The sequence below is a fragment of the Dermacentor andersoni genome, chromosome 8, assembly GCF_023375885.2.
Source record: "Dermacentor andersoni chromosome 8, qqDerAnde1_hic_scaffold, whole genome shotgun sequence".
Lineage (NCBI taxonomy): Eukaryota > Metazoa > Arthropoda > Arachnida > Ixodida > Ixodidae > Dermacentor > Dermacentor andersoni.
In genome coordinates this window covers 1,534,821-1,542,045 of record NC_092821.1, presented here as the reverse complement: position 1 = coordinate 1,542,045, position 7,225 = coordinate 1,534,821, and the positions used below count along the sequence as shown (strand labels likewise).

At 44.8% G+C, this 7,225-nt stretch overlaps 1 long non-coding RNA gene across 1 annotated transcript; it reads right to left on the bottom strand.

The window, feature by feature from the left end:
• Window positions 1-1,244: 1,244 nt before the first annotated feature.
• Window positions 1,245-5,952, bottom strand: LOC129383626 (uncharacterized). Its single transcript, XR_008611489.2, has 2 exons — window positions 5,704-5,952; window positions 1,245-3,959 (listed from the first exon to the last, which is right to left on the bottom strand). It is a non-coding gene; the product is annotated as an uncharacterized lncRNA (long non-coding RNA).
• Window positions 5,953-7,225: the final 1,273 nt, after the last annotated feature.

The following is a 7,225-nucleotide window of genomic DNA, read 5'->3' as shown; positions in this document are numbered from 1 at the left end:
TTTTGGCCTCAATTATTATTCCAACCCATTTGTCATGGCTTCTGGCAACCACAGCGCAGGCGTGGAAGTCTGGCTTACATTTGCAATTTCTACAATGAATTGCCAGGTGGCCCTCCCTCCCATTGTTCACTTTGTTATTGTGTTGCCTCAGCCTGTCATTCAGGCACTGCTCTGTTTGGCCCACGTGCTTTCTACCACAATCTAAAGGAATCTCATGAACAACTCCTGCCTGACATTCTACGTATTTGTTATCGTGTTTAGTAGAACAGGCTGGTGCCTTGCAGGAATAAGGGTTGGTCATTCTACAGAGCTTAGAGAGCTTGCACGGGGCAGAAAACACGACATTTACGTTAGCTCGCTTTGCAATCTTTTTCAAATTATGCGACATGCGGTGTATGTAGGGTATGACAGCAACTTTTTCTTTTTCGCGGGGTGACTCCTGGTCCGGTTGGCGGATTCGCGACTTTTTCAGGATTGTTTCCGCTACGGACACTAAAACAGGTTGCGGGTAGCCTGCCTCTTCCAGGTGGTCAATCTGCTTAAGAAAACTCGCCGCAGCTCGATGTGGACAGGACTTCTTAAAACCATTCAGCAGGCACATGTTGCAATGCTGCGTTTAACTAGCTTATAGTGAGAGGAACTAAAAGGTAGCAGAGATTTAGTAGCCCGAGGTTCATACTGCCAACAGACGTGGTTACTTGCTAAAAACAATCTGTTGCATCCATATCACTGTCACCCAAACCGTACAAAAAATTATTGAGAAGGCATTGTATTATTATTGGTGCATGTTGAGTTTTTCATTGAGGAATTGTGGGCATTTTGTTGGAGAATTGTTGGGCTGACTGTTAAGTTGTCTTGAATATTGGCCACTGAAATTTAATTGAAAGACCATTGTGTGTCTGTGTTGAATAATTGTTAAGTTACCATTGAAATTCCATTGTGCTTAGACGGCTCGTTGTGTTAATTTTGTTGAATGGTTGTTGGGTTACCATTGATGCTGCATTGAATTGATGTTGTGGTAGTTCTGTTGACCTGTTGTTGAGTTATTGTTGTCACAGCACTTAAAAGTACATTGTGGCCCAGTTGAGATGGCATTGAGATTTCAGATGTCGCCACTGAAATATGACTGACATTTCGTTGAGCTAGTGGATTTTTATTCATATATTGAAACCGCTTTGCTATTCACATTTGCATGCCCCGGTGCCTGCTCATAACTTTCACAAACACAAACAAAAGCAAAGAAGTGACTGATTAATTTGAAGTACCTTTATTTACACTAAAGATGCGTGCCCATGAAACATTATTACAGTACATAAGGCACCACTACATCGAACCTGGAGACATAGGCTAGTACCTACAGCACTCTTAACAGTGTAAATACATCTGAAAACACATATACATATGAATTCTATCAAAACGATCATTGTGGTCTTAATTGCGACTTAAGTTTGTGACTAGAAGGCAAAGCGACTCAAAAGGCAGGGCTTAAGCATACCCTTTTAACAACCAACTTTGAACACATGAACACTTGAAGCTGCTTGCGTGTGAATACACACAAGACATCTGAATACGTTACATTAAAATGTTTCGCACACTAATCCATCACAGGAACAGTTACGGCTGACTGTGAGAAGGCAAAATAACAGACTTGAAACAAATGACTTCACGTAAATATATACAAGCTTTAGCACACGTCTTTCACCGCGATTAAAATTTAATGAAGTACCAAAGTAGACTTGTCTGAGCTTTTTGTCTTCGAGATGTATATATTTTCAGGTTGCCCAATTATTTTATAAAATAACATCACTCACCTTAGCTATTAATTGATGAGACATCATTTAGAAAGTTGTCGGGCATAGTGAACACCTGAATCATGTTTCTGACGAGCCAGGTTTGCAAGAACAGTACACCATTTGTATATGTTAAATTGAGGTACAGAAGAGTTTGGTGGTGGTATTTTCTCAATTTAGTGAGCTCATTTTCAGTTAATTTTTTCTGGACTTGCACAAAGCTATTTAGAGCACTTTTTGGGGCCTTTTTCACTATACACAGCAACTAAGTGGTACCTCAGTCAATAGAGATAAGGCAAGGCTAAAACCTTGAACGATAAGAGAAAAAAGAATTATTTAGCCCAGAAAGTTGGTAGTAACACACGGCTAACACAATTCCAAAGTGCCAAATAGATGGTCACCTGCACTTGCAGTATCAAGTACCCCAGAAATAGTCATAAAGGATTGGAAAAGGTTTCAATGACTGCACAGCCAGATTGGTGAGACAGTGAAAAACGCAAATACGTATACGAAAAACCAATGACCTCATTTGCGCAGGTAAAATGTTATTAAAATGCTACCAGAATTTTATTGCATAAAATACATAAAAGTTGCATAAAAATTGGGACAAGGCAGTACAAAGGCGAAGGAAGATACAGCACCCGTGTTGAAAAAAAATTACAAGTTATATACATGCATATTTAAGCTCAAGACAATTTTTTCTCCAATACATACAAAAAGAACACATGCACTGACTGCATAAAAGAAGGTTCCTGCGCCTGGAGAATGCAGCACAGCACAAAGCAGCGTTATGAGAACCGAAAACTAGAGCTTAGTATGTTTAAAAAGTACGAATACTGGCATACCTACAGGCATGTGACATGTCATGCCCTGAATGGATGAAATTCATAAATCTTACACAAATTAAGTTACCATCATTCTAATTCGCTTCCTCAGAGGACTCCTTGAAGTTGAACTAGAAAAATGTACATCACTGTTAAAAACAGAGGAGATAAGACCCTATAGCGTTCTTCCTGAAATAAACAGCGCAAATATTTCATGTATCAATTCTATGGACACTTCGCCAATTCGGTGTGCATTTATATTTGACAACCACCAAAACAAAGAGGAGAAGGATGAATTAAGGTAGGAACACACATGCACGCTGACTCAACTAGAAGTTTATTCGTGAAGACAAAGATTTTAAACACATTGGCCAACTTCACAAAGAAAAAGCCATGGATGTGCAGCAGAAACGGCCCGGCGCAACAAAAAAGGACCGAAAGACATGTCTTGTAGAACAAACATGCGCGTCAAAAAAAAAAACACATGAAAACTGAAAGGTTTGTCCTGTAAGTGATATTAACGAGAAATACTGCAGCAACTCTTTCCCACTAAGGGTCACAGAAATCTTGCTTATGAATTTTTCTTCGTGATCAATAAATAATTATTCCATAAGTCCTCTTGTGTTCTGGTCTTTGTGATGAAACAACCGTTCTTTCTGCTCTATACCTCAACGCCAGAGGAGTTCCAGAAGCAATATTTATTGATCACAAACGAAACAAATGCATAACCAAGTTGTCTGTTGCCCTTAGTGGGGAACACATGCAGTTCTCAAGAGTATTTCTCGTTGGGTAGTGTCACTCATCGGACAAATATTTCGCTTTTTCGAAAGATTTGTCCGATAGTTCTCGTTTCTCACGCGCGTTTATTCTACGACATGGCTTTTTCATATTTTTTTCTTGTCGCTCATGGCTGTTTCTACCACGCATGCACGGCTCTTTACCTTTGTCAAGTTGACCGGCGTCTTTAATACCTCTGTCTTCAAAAATAAACTTGCGCTCGTGTGTGTTCCTACCCATTTCGTCGTCCGTCGTCCGCCTCTGCTCGCGCTGCTGTTTCCAGTACGCACGTATCACTTGGTTAGGCTGGTAAACATTCTCGCAAGCAAAAGATAATACCTCCCAAGCCAGAGCAAATCGAAAGTAAGCCTTCACAGCGTCCATGCGGCAGCTCGTACACCACACAGCAGCACAAAAAATAGTTAAAAATCCCACTTGATGGAGAGTGGCAACAGAGATGCGAGCTTGCTAGTGAATCAGCCACATATCAACAGGTGTCTCTTCCACGACGCCAAGCTGCTCTTGACGTAGAACACTTTAGCATCTGGGTATTTGCTGCATGCGTAACCTGTGCGAAGGGAATGCGGACAGAAAATGAGATTAGGCGGATTAAGAATCTGCCACACACTGCACATAACTACGCACGAAATGGAAGTACGCACTATACTGGCAAGTAAAAATTTGCGACTATTTACGAGTGCCGTCGAGAAAAGGAAGAAATGGGTTGCTACGGTAAATGTTAGCTAAAGCGCACAGCGATGTTTCGCAGCGGGGAAAAATATTCCCGGCTCTCTTGCGGAACCAAAGACCACGCGACAGTGCATAGCCGATACCAAGCAGATATCGAATGTTTACGTAGGAGTCCAGCAGATGGAATGACCTAAAGATACGCCGAGAGCGATGCGAGCATGAGCGTGCCTGTACGAATGAGAACATGTACCGCTTCTTTGAAGCTATCCGCTCCGGCGTGGCTCCGATCATCCCACGCGATTTGTGTGCAGAACGTCGTGTACACGCCCTTGCGCGTTTTGCGCGGTAGCGTCTGCGCAGTGAGCTAGCTTCATGCACGCGTCATTGTTCACCGCGCAAACGGTGCTCGACGCGACAACGCGCCGAGTGGCGCTCCTTTCGCTTCTGCAAGCAACGCACGTTCGGATCGGTCCAGCTCAAAGAGGCAGCAGAGAACGGTGGCATGTTTCGGTTATCGCCAATTAAAATTGTACAGTACGCCTTCGACGGAAACGCGCCGCGCTAGATAAAGATGCTTACTGCGGTAGTTTTGGCGGTGATAGGCGATAAGGCGAGCCCATCGGCGTCTGTGTTCTTTGGCGACGTCGTCACCACACCTCCGTTCATTTGCGCTGTGTATCCGTGTACAGTCACGGCGCCGAAGCTGCGGCTTATCGGTTGGCCGTTCTCCGCAAATCCCAAAGAGGCGAACTATATTTTGCGGTGCGCCCCATCCTTAGGCGCAACCTAAATCTAGGCGCGCTTAACCGCTACGGCACAAAAGGTGATCACACTAACCGTATGGTATACGATAAGCCACTACGGATTAAAAAAAAAATAATTATGATGTCCCAGGTGCGAAACCAACGATCTGATTATGAGGCAGGTCGTAGTTGGGGACTCCGCATTAAGTTTGACTTCGTGGAAAATTTTACGTGCCTACAATGCACAATGCACGAGCGTTTTTGCATTCCGCTCCTTTGGAATGCGGCCGCTGCAGGGATCATATCCACGACCTCGAGCCCCAAACTGCCACGGCGGCCGCCATAGTTACGAAATGCGTAAGCGTGACGTGCAACACCGCTTTCCGGTACGAATGTGGTACAAAAGTAGCACAGCTGCACACCTACTGCACAATTATTTGTCGCGGTTCTCCTAAGCTCGTAGTGTCTGCCTAAATACCTTGAAAGGCAGCGCGCCTCTCACGTATCGGAACGCGATAACAAGCGCTTAGACGACCCCCGTGAGCCCTTATGAAAGATGGCGTGGCCACTGTACAATATTATCACTGCTCAGAGAAGCTGATCCTTATGTTCCAATTGTGTTCTCTCATACAAATTGAAGAAAGGTCATTAGACAGGAACAAATGAAGCAATGCAATTTTACGCACGTGGGGCGCCGCTGCCTCTTCGCCTACTATTGCTTCAAACGAAGTGACGGCGGCAGCGAGCGTTATTATCGCGCGCTTTAGCTCCGGGGCATACGGCTTGCTTGAAGAAAGTGAACGGTGTGCTTAACATCTCACGCGTGTCAATGTCAAAATAGAAAAAAGGCTACGTGCCCAAAAAGACGAGATTGCTTACCTATCTGCAGAAGTTCGGCTGCGACTGTTTCGGGGTGCCTTCTCTCCTGATGAGCTGCGCGGGTACCTCCGCCGCGCAGCTCATCAAAACAGCCAGGCTCGCACATCAGTCGAAGACTAGTAGCTGGGTCAGCCAACGACTTCAACGGACAAACGTCCCACTTATCGTCTGTAAAGCATTTTAATAAAATGTGCGCCACGATGTCCGAAAAGAAAAAATATTTTCATCAAAAACACGAGGCGTGATTCACCACACAACGGCAACCAACTAACTGAGTCCGAAAGCCGTTCACAGCTTCACTATCGTATGGAGTTATAAAAACCTTTCAAACACAAAGCAACCACACAGAAAAAGCACTAATAATTGGTAATAATTTTTCATCCACTAACCTTCATAAAGTTTTACGAACCTAATTTGTAGCGTAAACAACAAATACTACGACCAAAATATGCGACTACGAAACTAGCTGTAACGATGTGTACTGTTGCAAAAGCGTGCTCAAAACGAAGCTACGACGGTTGCAACCGCGTGCACACACACACATCCAAACGCTACCTTGACGTTCGTAGCGCCACCTAGAAATAAAAATTACTACTAATTTTATTGTTTTTACAAAAGTAACCCTGCCAGAATAGTTCATAGCAGCTTTGCAGATGGCGAGGTGACAAGTAAGGTATGATAAGAGTCCGGGACCTGTATTTCTTTCATTCCCCTTTGGTGTTCTTCTGAACATACGGGACCTGTCCTGCAGGCATGGGAGACGTGAGGACGACAGTTCGGCGAGGCTCAAATAAATCGCATGCTTCTTGCAAGGCGAGAGTCGGGAGCAGCCGCAGATACAGCAATTAGCTGCGATACTGTTGCGGCTGTTTCTGAATCAGAAGCTCTTTGAAGTCAATGGTTATAGCGGCTGCGCGCTGCGATCTCAAAGCGTGTTCGTTGTTTTATCTCTAGTACCACGGCCGTTGGATAAAAATAGCTATATTTACTTTCCGGACAGAGGGTGCGTCGCAGGAAATTCGAAGATCTCTCACGTGTATGTTTGCAGCATGTGCGCCGCTTGCATCCTACGGTTCCCACAGCGCGGCGGATGCTCGAAGGTAGCGTCGTCGCGTGTCGGCGCCTGTCTTATCGCCGGCCGCGCTGCCGCCGTGTCTACTTTTGGGGAACTCCACATGCGCGTAGTCACCGTGTTTGCGAGTGAACTTCGCATTCTTCTGCTCCCCGAAACGTGCTCATTATGGATCGTACATGTATGTTAAAACGACGATGGCATTTGTACACCGGCGAAGAAATAAATCGTTATGAACTTGGGCGGTCATGAAGCTAGTCTAACGCTGCAGTTTTTAGAGAGAAAACGGCTACGAAAGTGGGGCGGTCCCGGAGATAGGCGCTTGAAAGTGCCAGCTTTAGCGACAGCACGAGGAAGTGGCACGCTGCGCACGCGCCAAGCATTTCAGAACTTACTGGCTGTAGAACGATAGGAGCATGCGCGCGTTCGTGGCCTAATGGGTAGAGCACC